Genomic DNA, 23736 nt, shown 5'->3' with positions numbered 1-23736 from the left:
ATTACAGCCTGCCCCACTGCACTTTCTGCTCAATGGGCAGCCAAACACAGGAAAGGCAGCATTTGCTTCTACTACACCTCAAGGTTAGACTGAGAGAAAATCACCCGAGCACCAAGATAAAGTTGGCCCCCATTAGTAAATCGGATAGTTAAAAAAGTCACCCACGTTTGCAAATGAAGGCAGTTTTGAATTTGTAAAGAGGTGCTGTATTTGTTTTTTGCAAGGTATGGGAGACTGCATGCATTTGGGTTTGATGCGAGTAAAGTTTGTGATACTGTAAGGGAAATAGACAGTAAAAAATCCCACAGATCATGAAACAGGACTGCAGACAGCCAAAATATGGCTCACACACCTTACCTTGTATGTCAGACAGACCATGCTCCATTCACTATATCCTACAGGCAGGCCTGCTGCAACCTTCCACAGAAAACTGTTACGTGTCTTGGATGGGCTGGGGGATTGAGGTGGGCAGGGTTGTTCAGTGGGGTGGGGTGGCTTGGATTGGTGGGTAGGATACTTCAGATCAGGTAACATGATGGACAATTGCCAAGCCACCTGCTAAGGCCTTACTTTGTCCAGTGTCTATTCACTCTTTTAAAAAAAAAAAGTCCACCTAATCCTATGCCTGTGCGCAGCTGCCATAGGGATGTGTGGGCTGTGGGGTTAAGCAGCTTTTCACATCTCCCATTAAACATCCAACTCCTCATGGCTGAGTAATTACCCAGATTATGGACAATCCTCTTCTCACCTGACCCGCTATACTTGTCTGTTGCTTTGGTTCTTCCATTGTTGCCAATTCTTCCTGAAAGGCCCTGCAAAGCACCATTGCCCTCTCAACAGAACTTTCATTTACCGCCCTCCTGGACCATGTGCCAAATTCAGCATCACCGTTATGGACTTCATCGAACCCGTTGATCCTCAACTCCAGTGCCTTCATCCTCCTTTGTGACCTTAACTACCATCTGGAGAACCTCAACAATCACAACCGGGCCAAGCCCCTTGTGAACCTGTCCGACCTTGGGTTTGATTAGCGAGTGGAAAGGTGACATACACCTACTGTACCCCATCTTCACCAGTTTCAGCAGCATCAGAGTAGCCAAGCCCAGACCAATCTCCTGGTCCAGCTACACCCTCATCAGCTTCAGCATACCCATCACTCACCATCGTAAAAACACCATCACCAAATTTTCATGAGGGGACAGTAGCAATATCTCAGAAACATCCTGAACTTCGGAACTCCTACACTACCCGCCTTGACACAACAACAATCTCCCTGCCTCCATCTCCGAAAGCAACACCTGGATCATCATCTGCGTAGACACGCTGGCTCCTCGCAAATCCAACAAAGCATAAGGAACAGACAGCAAGCAAGCTGGTACATGGAAGAACTCAGACTCACCAAACACCACTGCAAGTCACTTGAATGCAGATGGAGACAAAATCAGAACAACACCGGCAAGAGCATCTACAAATCCACCCTCCTATGCTTCCATCAATAAATCAGAGCCACCAAATGGTTCAAGCCACTGACTGCATCAAAGGAGCACATAGGGTAAGTCTTAACCTCTACTGCAGCAAGCTCCACCAGTGTAACATCCTCTCAAGACCTCTGCACCCACCAATCCCTCTTCTTCAGTAACAAGATCACCTGCATCTACGAAGTCTTCAAACCCCAACTGGACCCTTCCACCCTTGCAGCCCTTCTGCCCATCTATACCAACATGCAGAGGACCACTCTGACCACCTGGTCCACCGTCACCACTCAAGAAACTGTAATGACCCTGCAGTCCATACACTCCAGAGAACCTTTGGACCCCTGCGCTCACCATATATTCATCAAAGTTCTGGACCTCATCAGCGCAGCTTTATCCCCCTATCCCGAATTTGTCACACCCACCTACCCGGACACATGGAAACATGCCACAGTACTCCGCATCCTCAAGAAACCCTCAGCAGACCTGAAGACGTTAGCCAGCTACCAGCCTATCTCCGTGCTACCTAACCTGTTAAAATTAATGGAAAAGATGATAAATACGTTTTTAGCCAAACATCTCACTTACAACTACCTCCTCAAATCCACTCAATCTGGATTCAGGCCAAACCACACTACTGAGACCGTCATCATTGCCTCTACTGATGACATTCAGATGATCTTGAACAGAGGTGATACACTGGCCCTCATCATAAAGGATCTTTCTGCAGCCTTTGACACAGTCTCAAAAGCCACCCTTATCAAATACCTGCACATAGCAGGTACCCATGGTCCCACACTTTGTTGAACTTACTCGTTCCTGGCAGATCACACCCAGTCAGCCTCCCCCCCTTCATCTCAGATGGAAATCAATCCCATCTGCGGATGTAGGAGAGTAGGATTTGCACTTATGTTGCCCCCACTTTTTTTCTGATGTATACACTGGTTTCTGGCTATAGTTTGGCTTGGTCCCTGCTAATCAGGGCCCCAGTCTCTCTGTTCTCTCTAAACGACTTAGTGTGCACATTAGATGCACTAGTGATTGCATACTGTGGTACTTTATGAGCCCCTAGTATATGGTACCTTAGGTACCTAGGGCATAGGCACTTCACAGGCCTACCAGGGGCTGAAGAATGTATTATGCCACACCTGGGAAGCAGACTTAATCTAACACCACAGGCCTGCTACTGCAGCCTGGGTGAGGTAGTGTTAGCACTCCTCACAGAGGTATAGGTTCCTATATCTCACCATACACACACATATAAACCTATCAGCCACCCCTATGGCAGGCCCTATCAATCCTGAGGGCAGGGTGCTTGGTTTACAATGTGAGGGGGTGCCTCTGCATGAGCAGGACCCCTCTGCAGCTGGCAGGGTCTATTCCCTGTGGCTGTTTGTGGATGCGGTTAAACCATATACTCTTAAGTGCATTATAACCTACCGGTAAATGCTAACTTTGGAATGACTGCATCAAACATGTCGTGTTTGGTGTCAAACAACTTGGAATCATGGTGTGGGAGTAGGATCCCACCCTTCTAGAGGGGACGACATGTACCTACTGTGGTAATGTGGTAACACTGTAGAAATCTGAAAGAGCCCTGGCATCACAAAATGGATGCCACCAGCACAGACACTGGGCTGCCCTCCTGGTGCTGACTGAAACTCGCAGTGGAGGAGGCCCAACAATGGGCATCCTGTCACAGGGAGGTGTCACTACCTTCCAGACAGGATTTAGTGTATTGGGGCTGGGTGGGTGCACTTCTAGAGTGCTTTGAAGTCCTGCACTGGGGGAGCAGTAGGCTCCTCTGTGCATATGCCAGCTCAAACCGGTTAAGGGGCTACCTGCCCCTGCTCTGGCGCGAAACTGGACAAAGGGAAGTGGGTGTAACCACCCCCTACCCTGACCCTCCCAGAGGAGTGGTCCTAGAGCTAGTTCCTTTCCTATCTTCAGTATAAGATAGGAAACCTTGCCATTGCAAAGTAGATAACCCTGGACGACGCTCTACAAAGAAGAATCCTAGCCCTCCGATGTTGCACTACCTTTGGAAGACAGAAGAATCTCCCTTTGAGTCAAGGAGTGACTCCCCTGCTTGGCATGCACCAAAAACTCTAATCAACGGTTGCAAACTTTCCCGCTCCCGCCGGAGTCCAAAGTCCCTGCAGCCCCAAAAGTAAATTTCCTGACTTCTCGACAGCCATTGTGAGTCCCCAGCAGAGCTGAGGTGAGCGGACCCCACGAGTGGCGAGGAACAGCAATACCCAGGTACCGTGCACTATTGTCAAGTGCAACCCCTTCACGACATTCTATGAACTTGTGCATTGGACCATTTGTGGCTCAAGCCTCCAGCAGGTTTTGCAGTGAAAATCGGAGGCCTACCCCATCCCGAGTGACCGTGGGCTCCTGTGAAGCATTTCCTCAAGAGGTGTCTTTGCGATCCCTTGCCCGTTGGCTTGTGGGTCCCCCAAAGACTTTCTTATCAAACCAAAGGGCTCCCCTGGTTGCTCCAGGCCTGCCCTCATTTACCCTTGCTGGGTGAGTCCCTCAGACCTTGCTGGTCTGCAACGCTGAGTTTATTCACTTCTCATGAGACTTGCTGTTGCCAAGGCTTGTTGTCTCCAATATGGTTGCCGACACCTCAGTAAGCTGCAGACGTTGTGGGACACTCCGAATCCAGCTGCTAGTCATCGTTGATGCCTCCTGGTCTCATGAGCAAAGAGTCAAATCACCCCTGATCACCTGAAATCACCCGACTTCCGTGTGCATCCATCTTCCTGGCCCCGGGTCACTGGCAAGTGACTGTGAACACTGTCCCTTCAATTTTTAGGTCATCTGCGTCTTGAATCCAGCCTTGGATTCCACCGGACACTTCTTCAGTCTTCGCAAGCAGCAAATCTTCTTTGGTCTCTATAGAAAACAGCGACGCAACCCGACACCAAAAGACACCTATGCACCCGGCTTCCCTGGGTGAGGTAACTCGTGCACTCCGGTGCCCTAGTGTGTGTTGGCCATTGAATTATTTACCTTGTAAGTGGCTTGCTTGAAGACTTCCTCGAAGTACCCTTAAACTTTAAAAATCCAACCGCGACTTGCTCCATTGAAATCAATGGGGAACCCGCGGCTGTGTTCTCACACTGCACGCGTCTCCCGTGGGTCTTTTACTTACCTGCTTTTGTTGCATTAGTGAAGCCCCAGCGATTCTACAGGCCCTAGGCCTCGTCATTCTGTAAGTCGACTTTCCTAAACCTCTTTTTCAGTATATGGTCTGGTACGCCCGTAGGGCCCCAGCCATATTTGTGCTTAACTTATTGTGAAACATTGATATTTGAATGTGTTCCTGGCTTCTAATCTCATAAAGAGATTAGTAGTGTGTCTAGAAATAAATACATATATATTTGATATATATACCTGTGTGGTGTCCTTTCATTTGGTAATTCAAGAGATTATAAGGTAAAACAAGCTGCTACATTCCTCTGAGACTTAGCCTGAAGGCTGCTCTCCACAGCTACCACTAGGATAGCTTTCTTTAAAAGGTTGTCTTAAACCTATCTACCATAAGAGTCGAATTGGACTGGTGCAAGGTGGCCACTGTAACTAGTGACCAGCATATGCCAGGCCAACTTCTCACAGTGGAGTTCTACAATGATCCTCACTCGGCCCCACCATATTCAACACTTCCACTCACCTGCATCATCCGCACCTGTGGAATCAACATTATCTCTATGCTGACGCATCCAGCTCATACTCTGTCTCTCCAACAAGATGCCAATTATCCAGACCAATTTCTTAGCCTGCATGATCAAAGTCACTAGATTTATGAAAATCAATTGCCTCAAGCTCAACACAGACAAGACAAAATTGGTCATCTACAACAAAGTTACCTCACTCTGGGACTCCACCTGTTGGCCTGCTGAACTCAGCCCCACTACCCTCCCATCAACCCATAAAAGCAACCTCAGAATAGTAATTGACAACCAACTCACCATGAACAGCCGAGTGTACACAGTCTCGATCTCCTGCTCACGAAGATCTTCAAATGACTCTCCACCAACACTCACAGAACCCAAGCCCTCATCACCAGCAAGTTGGACTACAGCAAGTGCTGGAATCACCGCTCACCTGACCAGAGGACTCAAAACCATACAAAACTCAGCAGCTCGGCTCACCCTCAACCTACCATCCTACGCTCACATCATCCCGCACCTCAAAAAGCTCCACTAGCTCCCAACCACTAATAAGCACCCTTTAAAATCCTCAGGCACACATACAAAATCTTACACAACATTTGGCCACACGTACCTCAACAACCACATAAACTTCCACACACCTACTAGACACCTCCACTCAGCCGGGCTCCCACTCATACACACATCCCTGCATATTCAAAACCAGATCAAGTGGTAATGCTGCCTCATAACTTGCTCTTAAACCACTTATCCCTGCACAACAGAGTCTTCTCTCCAGTTCTTGATTTCAGAAAGAAACTGAAGACTTGCCTCTCCACCTAGCGCCAACCTTGGCTCAGCCGATCCGGCTCTTGATTCAGCGCCAGGATACCCCCGAGGTGAGTTGTGGGCTTTACAAATAGACATAACACTGCAAACAACAGGCTTTTATCCCTTTAATCCTTGCTGCCTCCTACACTTCCCACTTCTTCTGCACTACCCAAGGTAAACCCCACTGTGTACAAGATCACACTGGTTTGCAGCTTATTTTTTTGCGATTTGTAGGTCACATAAGTACATGCGTGCATACGCAAAGATAAATATGTTATTTGGAAGTTAATTAAAAAAAAATGGGATGCACAGATTGAAGACTGTCTAAAACAAACATAGCATCGTATCCAAATAAATTGAAGTGCTAATATATAAAGTGGTAGTTCCCGCACATATGGCTTCCTATGAGACATTGTGAGTACGGGTGTGCTTTGGTATGTGCCTAGAACTCCATGCAGCACGATCAGCCACACAAAGCAAAGACTTGTGTTATGTCTTCCTTGCCTCTGTGCCCCCTTCCTCTATAAAAGTTAGTGGCATCCCCTAACTTTTGTGGTATGCCACCGCAGACAATAAAACAAATAGGGGAGAATTGTTGAGAGAAGGCTTTTTTCTTAGAGTCCAATCTGTACCTGGAAACCCTTTCAGCTGCCAGGAGCATTGACTGGGCCATCGTGTTCATCAAGTCCTCTTGCAGGGGCCAATGAAAGACTTCTGAAGTGTTCTCACTCCACAGATATGTGCCACGTCGTCCATTTTGTTCGGTCGGTCTTTGTTTGCACATGCTCCATTGAAAAGAGACCGGGCAAGTCTATTTGAGTGGCCGCAGGGCACAATGAGCACGGCCTCCCTTTCACCATCAGCGGGCTCGGAAATATGCGCAGGCCGGCGCGCAGCGCCTTTCAGCGCGCCCTTGCGCGCCCGTGAGTGACAGCTGAATCGCAGGGTCGCTTTCCGAGAGTAAGACCTCAGTGGTAGAGCCAGGGTAGCCCGTTGTATTCAGGGCCGGGCACAGCTGCAATCACTGGGAGGTCCTGGCATTGTCCCGCCGGCACAAAAGCCGGGGCAGAAAGAGATGCGTCCTTGCAGACCCCGACAATCCTCTGAAGGAGGCAGGCTGAATAAAAATGTCAGGCACAAGGGACAAGCAGATGTGGCGCTATTCACGTCTTAGGAAGCGCTGGCAGTTCACTGGCTGTGCTGTCGGTGCCTTTGGTAAGCCGAGCATTTACTAAAACAGGATTTTGTTATTGTGACGAGGCGCAGGGCTGGCTCTGTACTGACTCCCTGGCAGGGTCCACTGGCGCGCGTTGGGCACTAGTTATTTTGTTGTTATGGGTGCTGTGGCTGTCAATGCTGTTCGCCTCTCTCCAGATGAATATCTGTGACACCTGACGTTTCATTTCTACTTCTCAATGCACCTTCTTATTAAGGTACTCCTGCTACAGTTATAGATGCAATAAATGTTGGCCAGTATACCCGAACATAAAGTACTGAATGGCACGTGTAAATAAAGCCGTTTCGACGTTCCGAACTTGATTGAAATATTTTGAAAATTAATATTCATAAGATGAAATTCTGCCCCCTCCAAGCGGTCAGAGAAGAGACCCTGAGAGTTGTGTGTTTGAATATGCCTGTGCAAGTCTTTGGTTTGCAGGTCAACCACATTCAGAGTGCGATACATGACACTGCGGCCCCCGGGGGAAGAAAGGTCAGCGGACTAGTCTTCCCCCGGGGATTTCGCGCAAGGGAGGGACAGGGTATGGAAGGGGTGGGATAAGGGGTGGGGTCGTTAGGATGATCAAGGGGGCTGGGAGAGGAAGTCCTTCCTCTTCCTTTCCCCAGCGCCTCAGGGTGGGTTAGTTAGGTTGTTTGGAAGGGTTTTTCGGGATCGGCGTTGGATTTTCTGTCGGGGCCTTCAGGCGGCGGAGCGGCGGACACGAGGCGGCCCGGTCTGGCGACCGGTGGCGTCCTGGGAGCGGTGCACGCATCGGCGGAGGCGGGGATCTTGGCGGCGCGGAGGCGGTTGATCGGCGATGGAGGTAGGCGAGGGGCAGAGGCCAGATGACGCTGCGGTGCGTGCAGTGCTGCAGCTCCTCGGCCGCGCGGGGAGAGCGGATCTCCTGGGGCCGGGGGTATTAGACCAGGCATGGGTGGGGATGACCCGGACGCCGCGCTCGGCTTCCGCGGGGGTGGCTGCAGCAGTGGCAGCATGTATCCAAAAAAGCACGTGGTGACTGCGCGGGGGGGCCAGGAGAGCAGGGCCAGGAGAGCAGGACCCGGGGGGAAGCGTGGGGATCGGCGTATGAGCCTCCCTGCGCTGGGGGCCACAGGAGTTTGCGGGGTGGGGGGGGCGGGGGGCCAGTCGATTCTGGTGCAGGTGGTCCCACGGGGGCAATCATGGGAGGGGTGCGGGCGGAGCGGGGGGGGGCGTTGCGCTTGGGCGGGGGAGGGGCGGGGGCCTGGTTGAGTACAGTGAGGACAGCGACCCGGGGGAGGAGAGTGAGGAGCCGGTGGGGGAGGATTTTGCGCTGTATCTTTCTGGCAGTGAGTCGGCGGGGGGGAGGGGGGTGGGTGGGGGGACCAGTCCCCGGGAGTCCAGGGTGGAGGCAAGGAGAAGGGTGGGGGGCGGGGGGGCAAAGTCAAGGGCCCGGCAAAGGCGGCGGGGGGTCGGGGGGGGCGTGAGGCCCCCGGCCCCTCAAGGGGCGCGGGGCAAGGCCGCGGGGCGTCGGGTGTGGGCAGGGGCAAGGTCCGGTGGGACGACCGGTGGGAGGGGATGTCGTTGGAGGAGCGCATCTGGGAGCAGCGCCGGTTGATTGAGGAGACGGAGCGCAAGTGGGGGGAGAGGTGCGCGGCCAGGGAGAGGGCGGCGGGGGGGTGGCGCCGGGAGGGGTGCGTGGTCCGAGGGTGGGGCGGCGGCGCATGGGGGAAGTGCAGGGCGGGCGGCGGGGCGCGGCCGGTGGGTATGGGTGGATGAGTCAGGGACTGACTTGACGTTTCAGAGATCTGGTGGCGCTGGGGCCCCCTCGGACTATGTCGGTCCCGGGGGGGGATCCAAGCCAGCGCAGTTTGCTGGTAGAGGCCAGGGTGGGCCGGCGGGGCGCACAACGGCCTCCAAACGCCGGGGCGAAGCAGCAGGGGGGTCCGCGGCGGCCTGCCCTCCATCGCGGGAGCGGGCATCATCGGCGCCGGACTATGAGTTTGTGCAGGGTGCGCATGGCAAGGGTGTGAAGCGAGTGGTGCGTGAGGTGCGGACGGATTTGTGTACGGATGATTTCGAGGAGGAGCTGGATTATGAGTCGGATGGTGAGGAGTTGGAGGAAGGTGAGCTGCGTGAGGTGCATGAGGTGAAGGGAAAGGCGGCAACCCGAAAGGTTGGTGTTTTGCAGGCACAAAAGGCCAGCTGTAGCAGGACGCCAGTGGAGAGGACGACGGCCCCAGTGTTCGGACGGGCGCAGGAGATGCCCGGCACCATTGGAGGTGAGGGCGCATGGTAGGGGATGTGGGGGGGGGCAAGGCTGAGCGTAAGAAGACATGCAGGTCAGTGGGGGTAGGTGACGGATCGGTGCGGGAGGCGGGAGCGACGGCAAAGTGGACGGACCTGGGGGGGATGGGAAGCGGCTCGTGGGGGCCGGTGTTCAGACGGACAAGGAGGGGGAGAAGGATGGGAAAGATGAGGGGGGGGAGAAGCACAAAAAGAAGCTGCCCTACATGGGCTTGGCGATGCCTTTGGGGTCGCATTTTTCCCGAAAAAACGAGGACACGGATTTGGAAACATGAGTATGTCGATATGTTCAAGTTGTTGCACAGGGAGATACAGGCTAAGGAGGGGTCTAAGGAAGAGGAGTGGGAATTGACCAGACGGCCGCGTGTGCCGGTGAACATGGAGAATTGGACGTCGGCCTTTTTGACTTAAGCGAGTATTTATTGCGAAAAACATCAGGACAGGGCCATCGCGTTATTTAAATACATGGATATTATTCGCAAAGCGCAGATGCACTTTGGGGGTTTCGCCTGGCTTAGCTATGACGAGGAGTTTCGGGCCCGGATCAGTGTGAATCCCGATAAGCCCTGGGGAGAGGTGGACCAGGAGTTGTGGGTACAGTGGATGTCGTCGACACAATCGTCTGCGTCCACGCATAAGGCCAGCGGGCTTCCGGTGACGTATCTGCCTTTTCAGTCCCGTCTTGCCTCGACAGGGGCGGGGGGAGGACAAACTGGCGTCGCGAGTGCAGGAGGACAGGCTGCCGCTGCCGGCGCAGCTGGCCAGTCGGCCAAGAGCGGGGGAGCCACCACGGGAGCCTGTTGGAACTTTAACAAGGGCTTCTGCACCCGCTACCCGTGTAAGTTCAAACACAAGTGTTCTAAGTGTGGAGGGCGACACCCGGTCACACAATGTTTTACGCTGGCCACTCCCTCCGAGCAGTGGCGGATTACCAAGCTCCGGGGCCAGTCTGGGCCAAAGGGCTCCTACGCCGGTTATGGTGGAGGCCATGGGTCCGTGGCTCTCCCGGTATTCTGATGGGGAAGTGGCATTGAAGCTTTACTGGGGGTTCACTGAAGGGTTTCGGGTGGGGTATCAAGGACCGCGGGAGTGCAGATGGGCAGAGAATTTTAGGTCAGCGAAAGATTTGCCGGGGGTGGTGGAGGCCAAATTGCGGAAAGAAGTTCTGGAGGGGAGAGTTGCGGGCCCGTTTGACACGTGGCCTTTGCCTGAGCTTATCGTATCCCCTTTGGGGGTGGTACCGAAGAAGGAACCAGGGGAGTTTCGCCTGATTCACCACTTGTCGTGGCCGGAGGGGGTGTCGGTGAATGATTTTATCGCGGAGGAGGATTCCAGGGTCCTGTATGCGTCGGTGGATGATGCGATTGAGCTGGTGAGGGCGTGTGGCCAGGGGGCGGAATTGGCTAAGTGTGACATCAAGTCTGCGTTTCGCCTCCTGCCCATTCACCCGGCGGATTTTCCTTTGCTGGGGATGCAGTTTGGGGGGGCTATCTTCGTGGACAAGGTTTTGCCCATGGGTTGTGCGGTATCTTGTGCGTTGTTCGAGACTTTCAGTTCCTTCCTGCAGTGGGCTTTCACAGACAGATTGGGGCACCGGCTGGTGTCCCACTATTTGGACGACTTCTTGTTCGTCGGGCGCGGGCAGTCGGGCGAGTGTGGGGGCGCGTTGAGGCATTTTCAGCAAATGGCTGGTGAGTTTGGAGTTCCCTTGGCGCCAGAAAAGACGGCTGGGCCTAGCTGTTGTCTGTTGTTTCTGGGGATTGAATTGGACTCGGTCGCTTGGGTGGCGCGGTTGCCCCAGCAGAAGGCGGAGGAAATGCAGGAATTTTTGCTGCAGGTGGTGGCGCAGCGGAAGATTGACTTGAGGTCCGTCCAGCGGTTGTTGGGATTACTGAATTTCGCGTGTCGCGTGGTGAGGGCTGGCAGGACTTTTTGCAGACGGCTGGGGCTGGCCATGTCGGGGGCGGTACTGCCCCACCACAGGGTGCGGATTTCCATGGGCGTGCGGGCGGATCTGTGGACTTGGCACACGTTTCTGAGCGATTTCAACGGGGTCTCCTTGGACTTTGCGGATGACAATATGGTGTGGCTGGTGCAAATCTTTTCGGATGCAGCTGGGGCACAAGGTTTTGGCATTTTCTGGGACGGGAGATGGTGCACGGAACAGTGACCGGCGCACTGGTTGACACAGGGCAGGAGTATTGCGTTTTTGGAGTTCTTTCCGCTTGTGGTGGGGGGGCCGGAATTTCATAACAGATCAGTATTGTTCCATGTGGACAACCGGACAGTGGTTGACCTGGTGAATCATCAGAGGGCCAGGGATCTGCGGGTGCTGCGCTTGCTGCGAAGTTTTATGCTGCTGTGTCTGCGTTTCAATGTGCTGTTTCGCGCGAAGCATGTGCCGGGCGCTAGCAATGACATTGCTTATGCATTGTCTCGTTCGCAGTGGCAGCGTTTCAGAAGGTTGGCGCCCGGAGCAGAAGTTTTCAAGACCAAGGTGCCGGAGGGTATCTGGAACTGGGGGGAGTGAGAGTGGTGGAGTTGGTTGAGAAGTCTGTTGCGGATTCTACAAGGCGGGCGTATCGTTTGGCTTGGGCTTAGTTGGGTGCTTTTCTGGGATGGTCGAAGGATGCCTGGCGTATGTCGCAGGGGGATTGTGAGGAGGGCATGATGAGGTATGTTTTGCAATGCATGGACAAGGATTTGTCACCAGTTACGATTGCTGGGAAGTTGGCGTGGATTTCCTTCTATGGGATGGTTTATTTGGGGTTTGATCCCGCACGGAGTGAGTTGCTGAGTAAGATGTTGAGGGGTTGGGGTAGGGTGCGGGGTGGGACTGGGGGGGCAGCCGTGCGTGCAGCTATTATGTTTGAATTGCTGGTGGACATCTTGGCGGAATTGAGTTTCTGTTGTTATGACGAGGTGGAGGTGGCGCTGTTTCGGTTGTGCATGACGTGGATGTTTTTTGGGGCCTTCCGGGTTTCGGAGTTGTTGGGGGCTAGAGGTGCTCCGGGTAGGGGATTTGAGGACGTTCGAATGGGTGGAGCGCGCCTGGGTATTTGGCTGGGGAGGTCGCAAACAGACCAGGCTGGAAGAGGCACAAGGGTATGGTTGTGCGAGTCGGGAGGGGCAGGTGCTTGTCCTGTGCGAGAATGGAGAGCCTTTTGCGGGCAGGTGGGTAGGAGTGTAGGAGAGATCTTTTGTCATGCTTCCGGGAAACGGGTCACGGCTTTTCAGCTGCTGGCGGTGTTGCGTATGGCAGTGAGGCGACTAGGTAGGGACCCGGCGGGGTATGGGACGCACTCTTTCCGGATCGGCGCAGCGACGGCGGCTGCTCGGCTGGGGTGGTCCTGGGACAAGATCAGGCGGATTGGTAGATGGAGGTCGCGCTGTTGCGAGCGGTACGTAAGGAAGTAGAGCGGCACGGTGCGCAGGGGCGCGACGGCTGTGGGGCGGTTCTGCTATGTTTCGTGTTCTAATTTCTCCTTTCTTCGTAGGTTGTGTTGGGGGTCCGGGAGCCAAGACGGTTACCTGGATCGTTGGACATTAATTTGTGCATTGGGCCTCCAAGTATTCCGACAGGCAGGTGTATGGTCGTAGCCTGGGCCTGAGAAGCAGCCATCACAAGGTACATTGGTAGGGCAAGAGTGGGATGCGCTGGGGGTAGCTATTGCCCTGGCTGACAAAGAAAGTGTCGCAGAGGGGATGTCCGGACTTGCTCGTCGTCCACCTGGGGGAGAATGACCTGGTGAAGCAATCAGGGGTGTCGTTGCTGTATTTGATGCAAAGGGACTTGGAGGCTATGAAACGCAATCTGGCTGGCGCCTGCATTGTGTGTACTTAGTTCATCCCTCGTCGGATCTGGAGGGGGGCATTGAAGCCCGCAGCGGTTGAACGAGCCCGAAGGAAATTGAATAGGGCAATGCGGGTCTTTTGTGAGAACATTGGGATCAGAGTGCTGGCGCATACTGGATTGCGGCTTGAGGAGCCCCTGCTTTTTAGAGACGATGGCGTGCACATTTCGCACATGGGCAATGCTTACTACATGATGGAATTGAGGGATGTTATTAGTGGTTTATGGAATGAGTCTATCTGGTGTCGGAGAGCGTGAGGGCGAAAGGTGCACTGGAATGGGGTGGGGCAGGTAACCGCCCTCCGGGGGTTCCCTGGTTGGCGGATTTGGGAGGGGGAGGAGTCCATGACGGGCATACTCACCCTTCCCGGGAGGGGGATACTGGTGAAAGGTGGGGGTGCGTCATACCAGTTTACGACGAATGGAGATGATGGAGGAGGTTGGAAGAGAAGTGAGTAAGCAAATGGGATAAGAGAGGCGGTTGCTGTGTGAAGTGGGATGGAGTAGTTGGAGTATGGGAGAGAATGGAGGAATGAGAAGTTATGTTGTTGGGGATTGTTGGGGGTTTGTCTGATGTTTGGTTATGGTTGTCCAACCCTGTCCTAATAAAATGGCCTTTTACGCTAAGTTACCTTGCGTGGAGTGATTATTGCGTGATGCGGCCCCCGGGGGAAGCAAGGTCAGCGGACTAGTCTTCCCCCGGGGACTTCGCGCAAGGGAGGGACAGGGTATGGAAGGGGTGGGATAAGGGGTGGGGTTGTTAGGAGGATAAAGGGGGCTGGGAGAGGAAGTCCTTCCTCTTTCTTTCCCCAGCGCCTCAGGGTGGGTTAGTTAGGTTGTTTGGCCACCCGCCCACCCTACAGTCGAGGGATTCGATTGAGGGCTACTAAGTTTTTCTATAAGCGTTCCAGTTTAGGACGGGTTGTGAGTGCTTGGAGCGGATTTGGGAGGGGGGAGGAGTCCATGACGGGCATACTCACCCTTACGGGGAGGGGGATACTAGTGAAAGGTGGGGGTGCGTCATACCAGTTTACGACGAATGGAGATGATGGAGGAGGTTGGAAGAGAAGTGAGAAAGCGAATGGGATAAGTGAGGCGGTTGCTGTGTGAAGTGGGATGGAGTAGTTGGAGTATGGGAGAGAATGGAGAAATGAGAAGTTATGTTGTTGGGGATTGTTGGGGGGTTTGTCTGATGTTTGGTTATGGTTGTCCAACCCTGTCCTAATAAAATGGCCTTTTACGCTAAGTTACCTTGCGTGGAGTGATTATTGCGCGATTGACACATGGGAGACAATAATATAAAAAGCTCATAGCTTAGTGATTTGTGTGGCTGCAGGGTTCAACTAGACCTGAACATTGGGTGGGGGCAGGAATCGGGCGGGGATGGGCGGGGAAGTGTTAAACGGACTAACCAAAGAAGGTGGGGCTAAAACTGAAAACAATGGGCGGAGAATGTTCAGTTAAGCACGCGGAATTGGTGGAATTTTGGCCAGCCTGCTTTACTCTTTAACGCAGAGTTCAGGCCAAATAAAATTCTGTCAGTTCCCACATAGCAGAATTTTTCTCCTGCAAGGCTTCAGAATATGCGAGTTGGTGAGCACGAGTGAGATTTGGCGTCTCCTTGCAGGATTTTCTAACATGGGCGGTTCTAGAGCGTTTGTGGTCAGAGGAGTACCATTTGAATAGCTGCATATTTAACTCAAGTGGCTATACGCTCTTGCAAGGTGACTTTTGCGCTGATTCTCAGCCCTGTCTGTGCTACCGCCACTAAATTGCAGCATGAGTTGCATATTTTCCGCCCGCTGGCAGAATTCTGCGGAATCTCATGGAGTTTTTCTGTTAGTCCATGTAATTCCACAGAGTGAAACTCTGTGAGATCCGCCCACCCCTACCGTAGAGACTATACGAGAAAATGGAGCGATAAATTGTTCGTTTTAAACACATTGGTAAGTCGGCATTATTATAACAAACATATTTCAGTGGATTTCACAGCGTTTACAGGCTGCTGACAGTGATCTTTAAAAATCGGGAATGAGTGATTGGTAACTAAAAAAAACAATTTAGAAGAAGTTTTTAGAAATCTAGGTCAAAATGATGATACTTTGACAATACTTGGAAAATTCCCTCTATGAAATGGCAGTGAGCTCATGAACATTTTTTATTTCCATCTTCAGAAAGATGCTCCTGTTTAACTGTTGACCAAAGGGATATTTTGAGGCTGCTTATTGAGACGTTTAAAGATATGCTTGTTTGAGGTCGCACATATGTATATAAAGAGATAACCTCATGCTGGGCGTAAGACACCAGCAGACCTACCAACTTGTGCAAAATAGTCACTGTGTGAGGAGGGGGCAAGGCCTCTAAAGGGGCCTGGACATGTGCCAAGCACATCCTGGGGAATTCACCGCGTCCCGCCACCAGTATCAATAAAAAACGGTTCTGAGTCTGCTGTGAGTGGACATCGGCTATGCAGAACATTGATCAAATTATCTGGAAACCTGCTCTCTGCATGGGTTTCCAGCTAATTGTATGCACATCATGTGATATCGGCTCCTTACCGGATGCTGTGTGAAAAGAGCGAATATCCTGCCATCCCGTTGGCACCATGTGAAATGGAAGGCCTGTACCAGGGAGATAAAATGATTACAAGTTTGTTATTGTAACAACGCAACAAGTAGTGCACAGCATAATGTTTTCATGTGCAACTCTTTTACTTTGACAACTTATTGATAACAAAATCGGAGTTATGCTGCTTTTGACAAACACAGGATTAGCCTGGCACCACAATAAGGTTTCACAAGCATTTTCTTGCCAAACTTCACTAGTTAGAAGAAGTAGGAAAATGTAAATGTCAAGGTACTTATAGAGCGCACTGTCACCAGACGGCCACCTTGCGGTGTCACCTTTGCGGTTTCCTGGCGCTGATACTCATACCGCTGTGGAACCCCTCCTGGCTTTCCCCGTGAAGTGTCCACTCCTGGGCACCCCCAGGGTGAAGCCAGGCATCCTTAGCGCTGTTGGGGCCGGTGTGGAGGCTAAGCAAGCTATTGCCCAGAGTTGCAGCGTAGGGCCCATGATCAGAATAGGCACCGAGGCGAGAATAGACAGGTCCGAGGAAATTGAGCCCGAGCCCCGCCGAGGCGGGAATCGAACCCTGGTCCCTGGCCAAAACTCTGCTTCAGGGTCTGCCGCTCTAACCATTGAGCTACACTCCTCCACAAAGTGATGCAAGGCTTACACAAGGGAGATGCTGGTGTACTGCCTCAGCATAGACACCATCCCAGAGAAAAAAAAACACACAATCCATATGTTATGCGGCTGCCCTGGTGCCCGCAGGGTGTCCTAGAAGGGCGGGCCTCTAGTGCCAGCTAGGCACCAGCCCACCCCCTTCTACTAGGGGACCCCTCGGGGAGGAGTCCCCCTCCTCTCTGCAGCCAGGGCGCGTTACTTCTGGGGCGCGAGGAACGGGGGGGGGTATATACGCCTCCCCCACCCTCTTACCTTCCTCTTCGCGCCCTGGACACGCCGTCTCGACTGGTTGTCTCGCGTCGTGAACTATCATCGTGAGCCACGCATCGTCGCGTTCGTGGGTGCCTCCAGGGCATTTGGCAGTGAGTCCCCCGCTATAGGGTGCCAATATGCATGATTGGTCTCTAATTCGAATGCCACCCGTTTGTTCCACTCGGGGCATGCTGCCGGGCCCCTGATCGGAGAGGATGTGGTCCGTCGGCTGCGCTGCCGACTCTGGTGCTGGAACCCAGGGTTCGAGCCTCGGGGTCGCGTCCACATCTTGTGATTCGGGGAATATCACTTAATTGGCACTGGTTCTGTTGCGGGCATTGTTAACGCCTAGATTTCTCTGTGGTCAAGTGATTGCATTGGTTTTGGCGAGTGGGCATTGAGCGGTGTGGGAGTTGTTTAATGTTTCCCTTGTGGAGTGGATGCTCAGTGTCCGTGGGAGGAGGCAGTGCTGTGCGGGGGGAATCACTTCCGTCGAAGTCTGCGCAGGCTTCACCGGAATGCGAGCAGTGGCCTCACCAGCCGACCGGTCTTGCAAGTCTACTCATTCTCCCGGGATATAGTTTAGCCCGTGGCATGGCCGGGCTCGGCATTCTAGCATTGCTCTGGGAGGGGGCGGTCTTGGGCGGCGTGATAGTGCTCCAGAGATCAGGTCAGAGCGAGTATGCTGACCTGCTGGCGGTGCACGGTTTGGGTGATTGGGCGCCCACCTACTTACATTTGGACCAGGCTAAATATGGCCGGTGTATTTAAATGGCCAGCAGAAGGGGCCTCGAGCATTACAATTTATATTTATATATTCCTCGGAAGTAGGGCCCGTGCAAGGCAGGAAACGGGCCTGGCCACAATACGGTTTTAGGTGCGGCTGCGGGGGGTTCTGGGTACAATGCCATTGATGCACGGCAGCTGCAGCGTTGCAGGGTCTGTGGCCTGTTTGTAAAGTGCCTCAGAGGGAGGACGGACTCCTTCCGTGGTTGGACAGGGGTGTCCAGGTAGGTGATGGTTCTGCCGCTCCGACCTTTGTTCGGACTTGAAGCAGCGAGCCTTTTGCAGCTTGGGTGGCTGTGCGAAGGGCTGTGGGCTGGGGCATCCTTCTCTGCCATGGCTGGAGAGGCAGCACACAATGTCCAGCCGCGTGGTAATTTATTGTCAGCCGATAACCCCTTCCCTTGGGGGCTTGCTATTACGGCCTCCAGTACGGCCGTACGAAGGATTGATCAGAGCGGTGGGGGGTTAAAGGAGCTGCACGACTGGGGCCCACAGCCCGGATAGGGGCAGGGGCCCCACCTTTGGTGCGGCCATCTGTGTTGGGAAAGCAGGGCGCGGTGGGGCCAGTTGCACTAAGTGGTTTCGCGGGGGCCTGGGGCAGTATCACTGTGCCCGGCCACTCATGAGGTGGCAGGGTATGGCCTGCATCTCCATGATGATCCGCATTTTACGTTCATTCTCGGCAGAGCGCACGGGGGAGGGGGCTGAGAGAGAGTCCATTGTTTCATGAGAGTTGCTCATTTCTGGACAATTTTAACGCATGCCTGCTCTGGGTCCGGGCTTGTTATTACTAATATGACGTTGTGGTAGGGGAACCGGTCTATCAAGACTTTAAGGTCCGCACATAGGCACATATGCGCGTGCACGTGAACGCACACGTTTCACTTGTGAATCTGCAGCTCCGACCTCCGGTTTGTTGTGCCAGCCCTGGGGGGTCGTCGGTGGCCTGTCCCTCTGGTGTGGGAAAGGAGAGTGGCCTACCGAGTGCTTGTGGGTCGTCTGGTGAGCCATTGAGATCCTTCTGGGGAAGGTCGAGGGGTGGGGACCCTCAGGCCAGTCACACTCATGCCGCAGTCACCCTCATACCGCATGGACTTTCACAGCTGCCTGTCCAAGTGTGTTAAGGGGAACTGAGAACAAACACAAAAAGCCAAATAAGCACGGAGGCTGGGCACGGTGCACCGGTGTCAAGTCACACTGACTGGCAGGAAATAATGGTTTGCAGTGGCCGGATGTGACGTAAGGTTCCTTTCGACGATACTGAGAAGTTTTTCTCCCGCTAACAGCTCCCAGAGGACAGCATCCCTGTATATAATGCTGTCTGATGGTGATTGGTCAGAAGGATTTGTGTCAACTGATTTTCGCGGGAGTGTCAGGTTTAAGGTACAACCGACCATGCTGCGGTCGGCACATGCTATGGTCGCTAGCAGGAGCACCTGGGTATAGGTACCACTGTGCATGCTGCACTCGGCAGATGCAAGGGTCACAGCTTCACGCGGTTGCAAAGTGTGGAGGCTTTCTGCGGTGTCCCGCGCACGTTTTAAATGTTTGCCAATTTATATAGAAGTATGACGGTTCTTGTTATTGTACAGTCAGTGTTCGTGGCATTTCCCGAGGTTGTCCGCAGCGTGGGGTCTGCTTGATCCTTCAATGGCAGCCGCCCCTCGCCGGAGGTGAACTGCGGGTGTTTGTTGGCAGCGCTGAGTGTGAATGGCCGATGCATCGGTGATCGCAAGCACTTTTTGTTTGTGGTCAGCCCTTGGAGCAATCGCTGCGGGTGCTTGTTATATACACAGTCCGGGTTAACCTGCTACCAGTTAACTAGGATATTTAAGCCATACCACCCTGCATGCACCCTATCTCGTCCGATCCCGGAAGCTAAGCAGGGTTAGGCCCGGTTAGTACTTTGATGGTAGACCACCTGGGAACACCAGGTGCAGCATTTTGGTATTTACGAAACAGGTTTATCGAGGAGGTAAAGTGTTTCCACATATGTTTAAGAATTACAACTGGCTAGCTGCACTGTTCACCCGCGTGCCTGCCCCAGATATGTCCTACCCCCCCTTACGGCAGCGGGGCACAGGAGCTGCCGTGAAATTTATAATGGATTAAACGTGCTTCCCTGGCGCGTGTGCTCTTCAATGTGAGAACGGGAGGGGCTGCGGGTCCCTGGTGGCTGCTATCTCCCCGCTGCTTTGCGCCAATGTGGTGGTTATGAAAACGGTAAATACAGAGCTTTGTACTTTGAAAATTGGAAATGCGCACATTCAAGGGAGGCACTTCGAGTCCTTCGCTGCATTGTCTGTCGAGAATGATGTTTAGGGCAGTGCAGCAACATTGTCATGGTATCGGCGGCGTTAAGGGAAAGCTTTTCAATATCATACGCAAGCCCCAGTGCTGCGTATTAACCTTAGGCAACAAACTACCTGGGACAAAGCCAAGAACCCTGACACGTTACAGGTTGCTGTTCTTGCTTTACCAATATACCTGGAATGCAGGGGCAGAAACAGCAACATACTCGTCGGGTGACACAACTGCCATGCAAAGAAATGTTGCTTGCATGGGTTAGCCATACCCTTTACCCTCGTACGGAGGAGAGAAAGTTTTTGTGGTTACTGCCTCCGAGGGGCTTTTGATGTTTTAGTTACCGTATCACAGCAAATGTGATGGGGGGCTGGGGAAACACAGACGTGCCTGAGGTTGCCACATTGATTGATTAACACTTTCTCTCTGTGGGCAATGCACAGCCTTCTTCAGGAGGCGGGGGGGCTCTGGCGCGTTAAGACGGCATTAGGTTTAAGGTCAGGAGCGCCTACTCATGCACAACAGCACATGCGGTAGTAGTAGCATCTACCCTTGGTAGAAATGTATATGTGGGCCCCTGTTTGGAACAGCGTTGTATTTGATACAGTCCAGCTTTTTTATGCCACTTTGGGTAAGCTACTGACAGTGCACGGACACACATTGCCAAATTTCAAAATGAGTTTCATTCAATATTCAGGGATGGTGACGGTAACACAGCAGCTGCACTATAATTACTGAAACGAATAGGTCTCTCTACCTCTTAGCATATAGGAGGTTTCTGCTTTGATCAAAAAGAAACCCCCTTTAGTGATGTTGTAAGTGTGGAACACATGGCCCAAGCAGCGCATGGTGAAGCTTTGCAGGTAGGCATACCGGGGTCGGTAATCGGAGCGCTGTGGGTTGGTAGTGCAACCGTTGATGTTAGTTTTGCTCCCACAGGTTGAGAAGAATAAAAGAAACTAGTTCTTGGTTGGCGCCAATTGGTTAAGGGTCTGTGTTCTTTGCAAGCTCACGGAGTGGCTGACAGGTGGGTGGCCAACAGATAGTCTATGGACCATTCATAAATGTGGGCAATTCCAAAGGTGGTTGAAGCACCATTATGCAGCATAGGTTAAAGCATTCAAGAAGGCCATTAAGGGATCATTTTCAACATGCTCTGGTACCCCTAAAGGTGTCGATTGTCTCATGACTTCAGCTTTACGAGCATAAACTCCTGTGGAGTTGCCTCGGTTCTCTGGTCTTCATTTAATTAGCTTCCATGGCTGCAGTCCCAGAATTTTCATTTTCCGTTAGGTTCAGGTATAGCACGCCACCAGCCAAGGTCACATGACCACAGATAATGCGAAGGCAGGTAAAAAAGCACCATATGTGAGGTTCCCTCTTATAGCAAGAGCCTTGCACCGCAGGGAGCTGTTACAATTGATATGCCTCCTTTTAAGTCAAGTGGCATTCTGGTAATGATTATTGAGTTTCAGATGGAAGGGACAGGTTGTCTAGTATCGGTTACGTCTCTACAATGCCCCAGATAACTGCTTCTATGGTTTCGTCTGGCTATGGCTTGGGTTTCACACACACTTTACCTGTCCTACAGGGGGGTATGGTTGATTGCCGGTGATTGGTGTTGCTTAGTGTAATGGTCCCATTGCGGTTGAGCTTGCTATTCATGAAAGGCGTTGTTCAGGGGTGGATTCTTCAGCGGTGCCTTGGGGAGTGACTTGCGCAGGGGGTTGGGTTTGTGGTGCCTTTCCTTTGGAGTTGGAATGTTCAGTGCAAACCTTGGTGTCCTGTCGGCGCCGGGGTGGCGTGAGCCGTGAGAAGTCTGTTTCGTATTATTGCATTGAGCGAAGATTTCGCCGCTTGGCCAACAAGATCCTTTGGCCACCAGGACTTATGCATGTGGCCCTTATCAATGCCTTAAAGATGTATGTGCTATTGATGACAAATGGTAAAATGGTTGTCGGTTTTGGCCGGGGCTCGGCAAGTTTGATTTCATACTTCTCACCTAACACTTGTGCATAATCGGCCTAGAAGCCAAGTAAACTTCACGGGGTCTGCTCGCACCAAAGGGGGCCAAGATCACACAAAGCCCAGGATGAGAGTGCGGTGCCAGTCATATATGGCCAATTATGAGAAATATGCCTGTGGCAGTGTATATGTCATCACAGACTTGATCTGTGACATGATCATGGTTCATCCTTTGTCCCAATATAGAAAAAGATACGGACAGGCCCTGTTTTGCAAAGAATAGTTATTTTGTATCCGCATGTGCCTCTTTCACAGTACAACGAGGTCTATATTGGCCTCAACGCGGGGATTGTGCGCCACTATTCCGTTTCCAAAGGGCTCCCGCTTTCCGCTTTCGGCACATGAATTACGTGCAGGTGACCTGTCTGGCGGTTGTGGAAGTTGATTAGTGTAATGGTCCCATTTGCGGTTGAGCTTGCTATTCATCGAAGGGAGACGTTTAATGAATTTTCAACACGTTAGGGGGACAGTCCCACCAGTTCAGAATGGATGCATTTTCAATATGCTACACAGGGAAGCCAGAATGGTGGCGTCAGTTACCTTAAAACTAACAAGCATTGTTAAAGCCAAGGGTAGTGGCGTGTAGTACTGTGCACTGTGGTTTTGTAAGATATATCCGGAGGCAATGTCAGAAGCCGCAAAATAACAGTCTGCTTTTGCCACCGGTTATCAGCCCTATGGTGGGAAAGTATAATTTTACACTTACTCAAGAAATCTCAATGCAAAGAGAGGCACTGCGAAATACTGAGACTGCATTGCGCAATTGGCTACGAGGACCTTCATGGGGAACACCTGCGGGCACCATATAGAAGCAGGTACCATATACGCTGGGTGGGCATTCCCCTGCAGCCAAGGGCTGGTATCAGGTAGCTTCAGTTGACATTTCACCTGCGCTTTAACCAGGGCATCAGGCGGGTGGTGGTGGTTGTCAGCTAACAAGTGTGCGGTGGCGCGGAAAAGTTTAAACACTGCGTTAGTGCCAAATGGTGACAGGGTATTTTCGATCTCTTGGCGTTCCTAAATTCAGGAAAGGGCAGGCATTTGCACACAACTTTCCCCCCTGGTTCCACAGACTTGTCTGCCCCCCCTCCCCCCGGGTTATCCTTCTGCGGGCTAGTGCCAGACAATAGAAGGGGCATTTTTTGGTACTAGGGTCCCTAACACATTGATAGTCAAGCGCTGGGGAAGTTGTACCATAAAAGGCATGGTCACCACTGGGGTTGTACCTAGTTCTGGGGTCAAACTGGGTTGGAGCAGTAAGTCTTCAGTCCTTGGGTAGCATCCAACATCTCTTCAATCCAAACAAGGCCAGTTAGGATAGATAAGTATCAGCGAGTGGGTACATACACTGGCTAGCAGCATCATCGTGCCCCGTGAGCATGCGTTCTTTACTAACACAAAGCGGCAACAAGAAGGGTGCCAAGTGCATAACGAGTAAAGAGGTTTAAGAGGTGTGTCTCTGGCGTTACAGCCGGGTGGAGCCAGTCCCACTTAGAGGTACGCCCGGGGGATATGGTGTGCTCCTTTAGATCCCCATGTCCTAGGCGGTGGGTGGCATCTACCTCATCTAAGGTTAGGCACTGGATTACAGACAGTGCGCCCAGTATCAAAGCAGCAGATTCTCTAAGCGGGTATGCCTAGGGGACTTCCCAGAGGGAACCGAGCGGTCGAAATTACTATAAAGAATAGGGGATGCAGGGCTGCGCTGGGGTGCAGCCGTGCGCAATATTTATACGCCGTTAGGGACCTCCATGTGCGCATTTATTTAGCGAGAAAGGGACGGTGCCTAGGTTAAGC

At 52.5% G+C, this 23736-nt stretch overlaps 1 pseudogene; it reads left to right on the top strand.

Moving 5' to 3' along the window:
- The first annotated feature begins 19437 nt into the window (after positions 1-19437).
- LOC146868765 (5S ribosomal RNA) lies at positions 19438-19553 on the top strand (annotated as a pseudogene).
- Positions 19554-23736: the final 4183 nt, after the last annotated feature.

The sequence above is a fragment of the Triturus cristatus genome, chromosome 1_2 (genome assembly GCF_964204655.1).
Source record: "Triturus cristatus chromosome 1_2, aTriCri1.1, whole genome shotgun sequence".
In the NCBI taxonomy this organism is placed as follows: Eukaryota; Metazoa; Chordata; class Amphibia; order Caudata; family Salamandridae; genus Triturus; species Triturus cristatus.
The sequence above is the reverse complement of the archived record's forward strand: the minus strand, read 5'-3'. Positions and strand labels throughout refer to the sequence as shown.